Genomic DNA, 11796 nt, shown 5'->3' with positions numbered 1-11796 from the left:
GGTGTGAAAGGGTTTCCGATGGTCCACCGGGCTGCTGGATTAAGCTGTACTTAAGTTACTTATTTGCAGAAGTAAACTTGTCTCCTTTGCTCTTATCCTTTCTGTAAATGGCACATTCCTACTAATGACATGATTCTCCAGGGTCCTCCAGATAACAAGGAGAAGTAATGTCATAAAACATATGCTTTTATACTTTATCGGCCACTGTTATCCACAGGCCTAACACTGAAGCTGAGCAAACAGTCCAGACCCAGTTGTGAAAACCCACTGATTGTCAAGCTCATAGAGTCTGAATTTGATTAGAGTCCCATCTTCCTGCCCTTTCCTCTGCACTCCTAGAGAAAGTAACAGCTTTGAAGTCCCCAGGAAATGCTGCTTCATATAACCCCTGTGAAATTCTAACCAGAAAGTGAGAGCCAGGAGAAAGCAAGCTGATCAAATTGTCCTCAGAAGCACTGGTCTGTTTCACCTGTGGTGACTGGGCGAGTTCAGGCCTGCACTCAGGCAAGCTTCTGGAAGTTGCCAGAAAGAACTACTGTTAAGTAAGCCAGTGCAGTGGAGAACCACCTTTTATGCTCTCTAGTATTGATTTAGTTGAGGTCTGTGACGAGAGTAGAAGTACACAGGGCTAGTAAGTGCATTGAGGTGACTTTGGGGTGGGGAATAATAGTTATCGGTTAATTATGAGAAGAATTTTGATGCTGGGAGGTTGTTAATTGGTTGAAGGGCACTGTGGAGAATGAAGGTTGGTTTCTATTAAAGCAGAGTAATAGAGGAAGAGGCCGAGGAGCCAGTATCACCTCCTGCTTCAGACACAGATAATTTAGTCTATTTTTTGGAGCTAAGAAATGAAAGGGGGAAAAAAAAAGAACCTCACAGGTGTCTTTTTCAATTTAATCAGTGCAGTTGGTATTGTGACCAAAATTGCTTAGGCTGCAGGGCCTTCTGCTAAAGGGCACTGCGTGGAACCATCCTCTGGAAAGGTGTCAGGAACACACTGTTTATGGCATAAACAGGGGGATGAATCTTAAATAGCTTACTCTGAAAATCTGATATGAAAAATAAGAAAAGGTACTGGAGCATTTCAGGTGGGTTTCACAGGCGTACGCCTGTTCGCGTCAGCTTTGCCAAGCCTGACGTCACACACACACAGCCCTCCACTATGGCTCGATGGCTTTGGATGAATTCGGGAAGTGCAGACAGACTTGAGGGTAACCAGTTTAGTGAAGACCGAGGCAACAAAGTCCACTTGTCTTGTGTGCCAGCAGGCACTGGGCTGCTCTTGCCGATGGAGCAGACAGCATGGGGGGAGGGGCGGGGGAAAGGACAGCAGCAGGCAAATGTCAGGGCAGCTCTGTTCATAAACAGGGAGCAAGGCAGAAATTTGCACCGGTTCTTGCTCTTCTATCAAAGGATGACTGTCTCTTCTGGATTGGCAACTTCATTTTTCTTTTCATTTTGTCTGATGTTCAGGATGCACCTCACATCAAAACAAGACGGAAATTCCAGAAATGAGTTTCAATTCAATGTTGCAAATATTTCTGGAGCACCCAAGGCACTCTATATGAGCATCTTAGCAGAGAATAGATGAAGAGCAAAAATCAAGAACTGACCACCCTTCCCCTCTGGAGGGGAAGACCCACGCTCCAGATAACTCATTCCGAGGGGTGCTAATCCGAGGCAGCCTTTGTGACACCATCTCATGGGAAAGTTTCCCAAAGGAAGCTGTTTCTCTGTCTGCGGGTTAACAGGCACAGCCGAAATGCCCCTTTGATGGCATCTAGTGTGCCATCGTGTCATTTTCACCTTAGTGAGTATTAGGAGAGAAAGATTTCCCTCCAGTGCAGAAGGCAGTGCTGTGAGGAGGACGTGTGACCAGGACGGCTAGCCCCGCTGCTGTCCTAGGCTGAGTCCTGGCAAGGTCCGGCCTCCACGCCCAGCAGCGCTGGCTGCCGTGAGCTGCAGCGACATTACTGTCACTTTGAGGCCTGGAAGAACGTGCCCAGGATAACAAAGACACACATGTGAGAAGAAGCCACTGGGGTCCTTGGGGTTTTGACAGTTCACCAGCGTCCTTTTGTTGAATTCTGCATGCATGAAGCACTAAGAACAGTCTCTGGCCTTTTGCTATGAGCAAGAAGACCAGCTGAAAGATGAAAAAGTACACAGAGAAAAAACTGGTAATAATAAGACTTTTGAGAAATGGGATATTTTCTCCCCTATCCCTGGCCTGTTTCCCATCCCTAACCTTGGGTCCTTGGGTTAGAAAAGCCAGCATCCCAGTTTTCTCCTTACCGTGGTTAAGCCACTGCCTTTGGGGGATTAGCCATCTCTTTTTGGGTTCTCCCTGCAGCTTGCCTGAGGAGTTGCTAAAAAACCTCTGAGAAAGCTCTGGGACCAGTTCTTGGCTTTTGAGCTTTAAAAAAACTTAAAAAAAAAGATTTAGCTATTTATTTTTATTTTTTAACTGTGATGAGTCTTCGTTCCTGCGTGTGGGCTTGCTCTAGTTGAGATGAGTGGGGGCTACTCTTCGTTGCAGTGTATGGGCTTCTCATTGTGGTGGCTTCTCTTGTTGCAGAGAACAGGCTCTAGGGTGCACAGGTTTAATTGCTCTGTGACAGGTGGGACCTTCCTAGACCAGGGATTGAACTGGTGTCCCTTGCATTGCAAGGTTGATTCTTAACAACTGGATGGCTAGGGAAGCCCTAATTTAAAAAAAAAAATTATTGCAGTATAGGTGATTTATAATGTTGTGTTAGTTTCTGCTGTACAGCAAAGTGAGTCAGTTACACACATATATATATCCATTCTTTTTTAGATTCTTTTCCCATACGGGTCATTAAAATATATTGAGTAGAGTTCCCTGTGCTCTACAGTAGGTCCTTCTTACTTATCTATTTTAAATATAATAGTGTGTATATGTCGATTCAAATCTCCCAATTTATCCCTCCCCCACACTGTCCTCTTTGGTAGTCATAAATTTGTTTTCTACTTCTGTGACTCTATTTCTGTTTTATAGCTAAGTCCGTTTGTACCATTTTTCTAGATTCCACGTATAAGTGATATCATATGATATTTATCTTTCTCTGTAAGACTTAACCTCTCGATATGACAGTCTCTAGGTCCATCCATGTTGCTGCAAATGGCATTACTTTTTTATGGTTGGGTAATATTCCATTCGGAGAAGGCAATGGCACCCCACTCCAGTACTCTTGCCTGAAAAATTCCATGGATGGAGGACCCTGGTAGGCTGTAGTCCATGGAGTCGGGAAGAGTTGGACACGACTGAGGGACTTCACTTTCACTTTTCACTTTCATGCATTGGAGAAGGAAAGGACAACCCACTCCAGTGTTCTTGCCTGGAGAATCCCAGGGACGCGGGAGCCTGGTGGGCTGCCATCTATGGGGTCGCACTGAGTCGGACACGACTGAAGCGACTTAGCAGCAGCAGCAATATTCCATTACATCTTCTTTATGCATTCCTCTGTTGATGGACATGTAGGCTGCTTGCATATCCTGGCTATGGTGAATAGTGCTTCAGTGAACATTGGGGTGTATGTTTGTTGATGTTTAGGCGCCAAATCCTGCTCAACTCTTTTGCAACCTCATGGACTGTAGCCCACCAGGTTCCTCTGTCCACAGGATTTCCCAGAGGAGACTACTGGAGTGGATTGCCATTTCCTTCTCCACAGGATCTTCCAGACTGAGGGATTGAACCTAAGTCTCTTGCATTGGCAGGCAGATTCTTTACCATCTGAGCCACTAAGGAAGCCTCTTGGGGTGTATGTACGTTGAATTATGCTTTCTCTGAACTATCACCAGGAGTGGGATTGCTGGATCATATGATAGGTAGTTCTATTTTGAATTTTTTAAGGAGGAGAAGAGAAACTTCCGACACTGTTGGTGGGAATCATAATTGGTACAGTCACTATGGAGAATAGTATGAAGTTTCCTTGAACCCTTTTTAATTGCATTGGCATAACAATCTGAAACTGAGAGAGTGTATCACTATTTTTGAATTTTTAACACTTGAATCCAGAAAGTACAGAACATAATGCCTGTGCTTCATGAATTATATTATTCATTTGACACAATACATAATATTTTGCACTATTACTTACCTTTCTGAAAATAGTTTTTCTTGATTATATTTCTAAAAAATCTTAGACCATACAGACAAAAAATCTATAGGGGATAAATTAAAAATCACCTGTCATTTCATTATCTAGAAGTAACTGTTAATATGTTTGATTTATTCTTTAAAATTTAACTTTATATTAATACACACATATTCATTTGTTAAAAATTTTACTATACTATGCAAACTATTTAGGAAACACTTTTATTATTTTTTTCTATATCAATGAATACAGATCTTAATTACTATTTTATGGACTCATAGTTTCCATAATGTAGATGAACCATAATTGACTCAAGCTCTCCATTGCTGGTGGGTTTTTGACTTGTTTCTGTTATTTAAAAATTTTTGATCTTAAGTAATAAAAATGAACACCATTATAAATACATCTTTTCCACTTGTAACATTTTTCCTTATAATAAACTCCTAGAAGTCTAATTTCTGGCTCAAAGTGTATAAGCTCTTTAGAGGCTTGAAATGTATATGACAGTCTCCAGAGAGATTGCCTCAGTTCTTTTTCTTTTTTTCCCAGCAGCAGCATATGAGTGCCCATTTTCTCAACTCTCACCAGAACTTCTCTATATGCCTGTTTGGTGAAAACTAAGGTGTTAACAACATTTTGAAATTTGTCAATGAATTTGTTGTTTTATTTCACTTTGATTATCAGTGACATTTAAGGTCTTGCCATTCATTTATTTATTAGCTTATTTTTCACTCATTTTCAATTATCTATTTAATGGCTAGTATGTGCAGGCACTGGGAGTTTCCCAGGTGGCTAAATGGTAAAGAATCTGCCTGCAATGCAGGAGACACAGGAGTTGTGGGTTTGATTCCTGGGTCAGGAAGATCCCCTGGAGAAGGAAATGGCAACCCATTCCAATATTCTTGCCTGGACAATCCTGTGGACAGAGAAGCCCAATGGGTTACAGTCCATAGGGTCGCAAAAATGTCAGACACAACTCAGCAGCTAAGCAACAACAACAAATGTTGCAGCCCTTGTGGTATGACCTGGGAAGCAACAGTGAGGAAAAAAAAAGTTCCCACCTTCATGGGGCTTCGGGTCTGAGAGACACTGTATTCTTTTTCTAGGACTGCCGCAACAAGCTGCGCACACCAGGTGGCCTTCAAACAACACAGATGTATTGTCTCAGTTCTAGAGAATGGAACTCTGAAATCAAGGTGTTGGCAGGCCAGGGCTCCCTCTGAAGCCTGTCCGAGAATCTTTCTTCACCTGTTTCTAGCTTCTGTTGTTTATTGGTCACCTCTGATGTTCCTTGGCCTAAAGATTCATCACCCAGTCCCCCATCTTCACATGATGCTCTCCCTGAGTCCCTGTCTTCTTTTGGTTATATTTTTGTAAAGAAACCAGTCTCATTGGATTATGGGACCACCCACTCCAGGGAAACCTCATTTTAACTAATTGCATTTGCAAGGGCTTTATTTTCAAGTAGGGTTATATTCCACAGTACTGAGATTTAGGAGAGAGATATATATTCTTTTTTTTTGGTGGGGGAGTAGGGAGTAGACATAGTTGAGCTCATAAGAAGGACCCAGGCATTAATGAAGTAAGCAGTCAAAAAATTTCATCTGGAGTCCTGCCCTGAAGGAGAGGTACACGATGGGGCTGAGAGAGAAAAGCGTTGACAGAGAGGCCACCCAGTCAAGAAGCTCAGTGAAGGCATTCCTGGGGTGGATGATTTATATAAGACAGAAGAGCTGAATCAGCTTGCCTGAGGAGGAAGAGCCACCAGCAGGGCTCCCAGCAGAACAAAGGTGACTGGAGGGCAGGACGGGGCGATGTGGGGATGGGGGAAAGGTGTGACCAGCGTGCAGAGAGCAAGGGCCAGGAGGGTGAGGTGAGGCTGGAAAGGAAGGTGGGGCCAGTCATGTGGGCCAGAAGGTGGACCTGAGTCCGAGGGCAGGCGCCAAGTCATCTGTCTGGGGTGGGAAGAGGACGGCAGGGTGAGAGTCACATGTTTCCATGTATGGAACCATGGTGCGAAAGGGATTAGAAGGCTCTGCGTAGATGTCAGAGCTGGGTGGAAACTGTTACAGGGGCTGCTGAGAGACAGTGGTTTGGACAAAAGGTGGAGATGGTGGAGAAGAGGTGAGAGGACAGACTTGAGAGAGAACAGAGTCAGCATTTGCTGGTGGATGAAATATAGGAGGTGAGTGGAGCCTGTGTCCAGAAGAAGCCTGAGGTTTCCATCGGTGTTGCTCCAAATGGCATTACCTTTTTTTAAAAAAATGGCTGGGTAATATTCCATTGTCTACATGTACCACATCTTCTTTATGCATTCCTTTGTTGATGGGCATTCAGGCTTCTTCCTTTTTCTGGCTCTTGCTAATGGTGCTGCAGTGAACACTGGGGTGGAATGGGGTCAGTAGAACACTCGCAGAGAATCATCAACACTTGGAAGAGATCTAGAAGTCCAGATTTTGGACACCCTACTTTCAGGTGCCTTTGGGACATTTTGGAAATGCTGGGCAAGTAATTGAAGAGCTGGGTCTGGGGCTTCAAGACAGTGGAGGGTGGAAGCAAAACTCTGAGAGCCTTTTGGATCTCTCATTTGGGAGTCACCCATTACCATTTCTTCCTGTCTCCTGTAGACAGGAGCTCTTGATGTGTTACATTGTGGTGGTTTAGTTGCTAAGTGGTGTCCAACTCTTGCGACCCCATGGACTGTAGCCCACCAGGCTCCTCTGTCCATATAGAAGCTTTTATTTTTTCATTTATAAAAGATCGTTATGTAATTGAAAGTAGGTGTTGGGCTGCTCACCATTCACAAGCCAATAAAAAGGGAAGTTTGGTGAAAAGGAAAGTTTATTTAGGATATCAGCAACTGGGGTTGGGGTGGGGAGGGTGGACTTATGTTTAAAGGCTGATTCCTTCCCCCAGGTGACAATGAGGGAACAAGTTTTCTTATAGGCAGAGGGAGGGGGGTATGTGTAGAAACAGCACAATCAGCTCTGACAGTTATTTTGAAATTGGTCATCGATGATCTGGCCAGTATTATCTTGATTGTTTCAGGTACAGTTACTTTTCAGTTCCAGAGTTGGTTTTTTCCCATTTCCCTGAAGCCAGTTCTTGAAACTGTGGCAGCTTATGTCATGGCTACCTTCTGGTCATCATGTGGTTAACTTCTTCTACCTTCTGGAGGTTTTGATGTCTATAAGATAGCTCATAGGATATGGCTCAGAATATTATCTATCGCCCTTGTGGAGGAACTAAAGGGACTTGACTATGCTTAATAACTGAAGTATTAGTATTTTTTTAGTCTTGTTAGACTATTTTCCTTTGTTTCTGCATTTTCTCACTTCTCTGATTAAACTTATTCTTTGGCTAAAGTTTTTTACACAGACAAAAGGCAAGCAGAAGACATGATGGGGAAGAACCATAGAGCCCTATTCCATTTTGGTTATATGCTAACACATTATTTGAAATATATATTCCTTTTTCCCCTCAGTTTGTTGCCTGTCTTGCAACTTTATTCATGGTGTTGCTATGATTGTTTTAGGCCATTAGAAAGGTTATAGATATTTCTGTAATTTTAGTTGTCAATGTTTTCCATCGGTACAGTACAGTGTTTAAATTTTCAAATCACACTGCCCAAGTTTGAATCCTGTCTCTGCCACTTATTACATGTATGGTCTCAGGCAGGTCATTTGCTTTATTTGTGTGGCAATTCCCTTCCCTGTATTATAAGGAGAACAGTGGCACCGACCTCATTATAGACATTAAATAATTGACAGAAGGAATAGTGCTAGGCACAATAAATATATGAGTCAATAAGTATTACAGTTATTGTTGCCGTTACTGGAGAGTAAATATGACAAATGAAATTGTAAATAAAATGTATTCATAAGTTCAAGTTCAAATAGTATTTTAGAAATAAGTAAAATTAACCATCTGGGGAGAAAAAATGTTGCACTAAATTCCAGGACCAAAAAATCGCAAGGTGAGTAGAAAACAGAAAATTCAGTTTAATCCCATCTATAAACGGTAGTAGAAAATAAGTCTCTGGTACTTAGAATATTCTAATCACAGAAGCAAAATATGGTTTACCCACACTTGGAAGAAAACTAGCTAGCCTTATCTCCTAAGAAGAAGTGTCTAGGCTCCATATAAGAAAATCTGGGACATTAAAGCATGCCTGTATTATAATGAAAAGGTTATTCTCTTGAGACTCAACTTCCAGTGTGGGTGGGACGATTCCCCACATCCACAAACAATTCTCAGACACAGCAGTGTGTCCAAGAATTCACTCAATTGTGACAGTGTCTACAAGGAGAGAGCATCAGACTTTACAGGGTAAGAGTTTTGTCCTACCAGACTTTTTGCCTCTCCCTACCTCCCAACACACACACACACACACACACACACACACACACACATTTTAGATACCAGTCACAAGCCCATGGAGAAGGCGATGGCACCCCACTCCACTACTCTTGCCTGGAAAATCCCATGGACAGAGGAGCCTGGTAGGCTGCAGTCCATGGGGTTGCTAAGAGTCTGACACAACTGAGCGACTTCACTTTCACTTTTCACTTTCATGCATTGGAGAAGGAAATGGCAACCCATTCCAGTGTTGTTGCCTGGAGAATCCCAGGGACGGGGGAACCTGGTGGGCTGCCGTCTATGGGGTCACACAGAGTTGGACACGACTGAAGTGACTTGGCAGCAGCAGCAGCAGCACAAGCCCAGACTGTTACCTGTGCTTCTATAAGTCCGAGATTCCCACAAACCCTCTCCTCAGGTACAGTTAATTTGCAAGAGGGGCTCCTAGAACTCAGAGTAACATTTTACAGAATACATCACCAATTTATTACAAAAGGATACAGCTCAAGAACAGTCAGATGGGAGAGATGCATATGGTGAGGTATATGGCAAGTGGGAGGGGCACAGAGCTTCCATGCACTCTGCTCTCCCCGCATTTCCACGTGTTCACCAATCTGGGAGCTCTCCAAACCCTCTCCTTCTGGGTTTTTGTGGAAGTTTCATTACAAGAGCATGACTGATTAAGTTATTGGCCATGGCAATTGAACTCAATCTCCAGCCCCATTGCCCTCCTGGAGGTCTGGGGGTGGAACTGGGCATTCCAACTCTCTACTCTCATGGAGATTATTGGAATCACAGGGCTTCACTGGAAACCAGCCCCATCCTTAGGTGTTTTCCAAAAGTCACCTTACTAACATAACAGAAAAACTCAATAGCTCTCCTCACTTAGGATATTCCAAGCGTTTTGGGAGTTCTGTGCCAGAAGCTAGGACAAAGACCGTTTATCTGAAAAATATGCATTTCTTATAAATCACAACATCACAGTGATACATAGAGGTGGTTGTACATGTCAACTTGAGGCAATGCAACCGGCAGTGTTGAGGGATTGGTCAAGGTCGTCTCAAGTGTGGTATTCCAAGGTAGAAGTGACCTGGTATCAAAAGTGAGAACAGAGAAGGTGGACTTTCTTTTTTAATTAATTTTTATTGGAGTACAGTTGCTAATGTTGTGGTCATTTCTGCTGTATGGCAAAGTGAATCAGCTATATGTATACATATATCCCCTCAGTTTGTATTTCTTTTCCATTTAGGTCACCACAGAGCACCGAGTAGAGTTCCCAGAGCCATACAGTAGATTTTAATTAGCTATCTATTTAATACTTATTTTCAATAGTATATATATGTCAATCCCAATCTCCAAGTTCATCACACCCACCCTGTTCCACACTTGGTGTCTATGTTTTTTCTCTACTTCTATACCTCTGGTTCTCAGATAAGGTCATCTGTACCATTTTTTTCTAGATTCCACAAATATGCATTAATATACCATATTTGTTTTTCTCTTTCTGACTTAGTAGATCAGCAGGTCTGGTCAAACATTTCTGGGATGCTGTGTACTCAGGATTCCTCCTGCTGATCTTTTGTTCAGTTGACATTGTCACATTAGAAACCTCAGGCAGGACTAGGCAGTGGTGTTACCTGGAGGCAGTGGGCATCGATTCAGGATCTGGGTGGTTTGCACTCCTTTTTGTTTTGATCGACCCCTTGTCTTTGTTAACACTGGAAGGGCTGTGCCTGCCGAGTGGACTAGAATTGATAGTCTACAACTTTCATTATTGTCATCATTATTAGACTAACTGCTGTAAATATTATTAGTAATGGTTTCTGTCTTTGTTGTCATGTCTAGTAAGACCATCGACATCTTGAGACTGAAAAATATTCGTCTGTATTTCCTTTCTTGTGCTTCTATGGTTGCATTGTTTTGCTTTAGAGCTTTAGTGTTAATCACTGTTGCACACGTGTTCTAATTCACTAACTCCTTTCTAAGCTCCCGGAGGTCAGGAAAAATGTCCTTGTTACTCTGTGGCTGGCCCAGCACACAGCTGATCCTGGTGGGCCTTCAGCAAGTGTCTGTTGATCATAAGGGTGATGGGATATTGATTACAAAATGCTATTATTTCCTTTGTAATTTGATGTTTGGTGAGATTTTGATCTTAGTTTTTGGATAGTGCTCCTGTGATTCCCTGGTGGCTCAGAGGTTAAAGCGTCTGCCTGCAATGTGGGAGACCTGGGTTTGATCCCTGGGTCGGGAAGATCCCCTGGAGAAGGAAATGGCAACCCCCTCCAGTATTCTTGCCTGGAGACTCCCATGGATTGAGGAGCCTGGTGGGCTACAGTCTACTGGGGTCGCAAAGAGTTGGACACAACTGAGTGACTTTACTTTCCTGTGATTGAAGGAGCCTGGAATAGGCTCTCTTAGTAAGTGGTCCATGCCTTCTGCAGTTGGGGGTGGGCCCAGGAGGATCACCTATGGACAAGCCTGTCTGGTAATAAATATATATCATACTCTAAACCATATGACAGGCAGCAATTCCTAATCATTACCTCCTTGCCAGCACATGGAGTGTGTGTGTGTGTGTGTGTGTATAGATGGCCTATCACTTCGATCACATCTCAGAGAGTCAGGGACTAACAAATGACAAGGATCCATTGTTCCTGGATCCACTTGGAGTAACTGGCTGGTTGGTCATGAACTCTGAGGATTCTGTCACCTCCTTGTCCTCTCTCCTCAGCTTGTCTGCTCTGGGGAGAGATGAGAAGACTCTGGCAGAAGAATAAGGGGCTCTTTGCCCTGAAATCCTGAGCAGAGCTGGCTCCAGGGGCCACTGTGAACCCTTAGTGGTTCCCAAGGCAGATTAAGTGCTCTGGCCTCATTCTCGCCCTCATCTAACCCCACAGCCTCGTGGGAGGAGAGAGAAAAAGAGAGAACTCATTGACATCTCAGGATAGAGTCCCAGGACCTCCATTTTTCCTTCATTCTGCTTATCACTGCCTGATAGAATGACTTATTTCTTTACTTATATGTTTAAATGTGCTTCATGTACTAGGCTGTGAATGATATGAGAGCAGTGGCCTCATCTATCTTGTTCACTACTTTATCCTCAACAGGAAAAATAGTATATAGTATCCGGCACATAGTAGGTATTCAATAAGGGAATGTTTTAATTAATACGTGAAAGAGTTCATGTTGATTTGTTTTGACAGCACTTATAATGTTCACTCAGATAAAGTCTTTAACAAGTGCTAGAAATGATCAGGGACAGGTTGTGTTGCTCTGTCCATTCACATCCGTGTAGCATCTAGATACACCCAGAGAA

The sequence above is a fragment of the Bubalus bubalis genome, chromosome 10 (genome assembly GCF_019923935.1).
Source record: "Bubalus bubalis isolate 160015118507 breed Murrah chromosome 10, NDDB_SH_1, whole genome shotgun sequence".
Taxonomy (NCBI): Eukaryota; Metazoa; Chordata; class Mammalia; order Artiodactyla; family Bovidae; genus Bubalus; species Bubalus bubalis.
The sequence above is the reverse complement of the archived record's forward strand: the minus strand, read 5'-3'. Positions refer to the sequence as shown.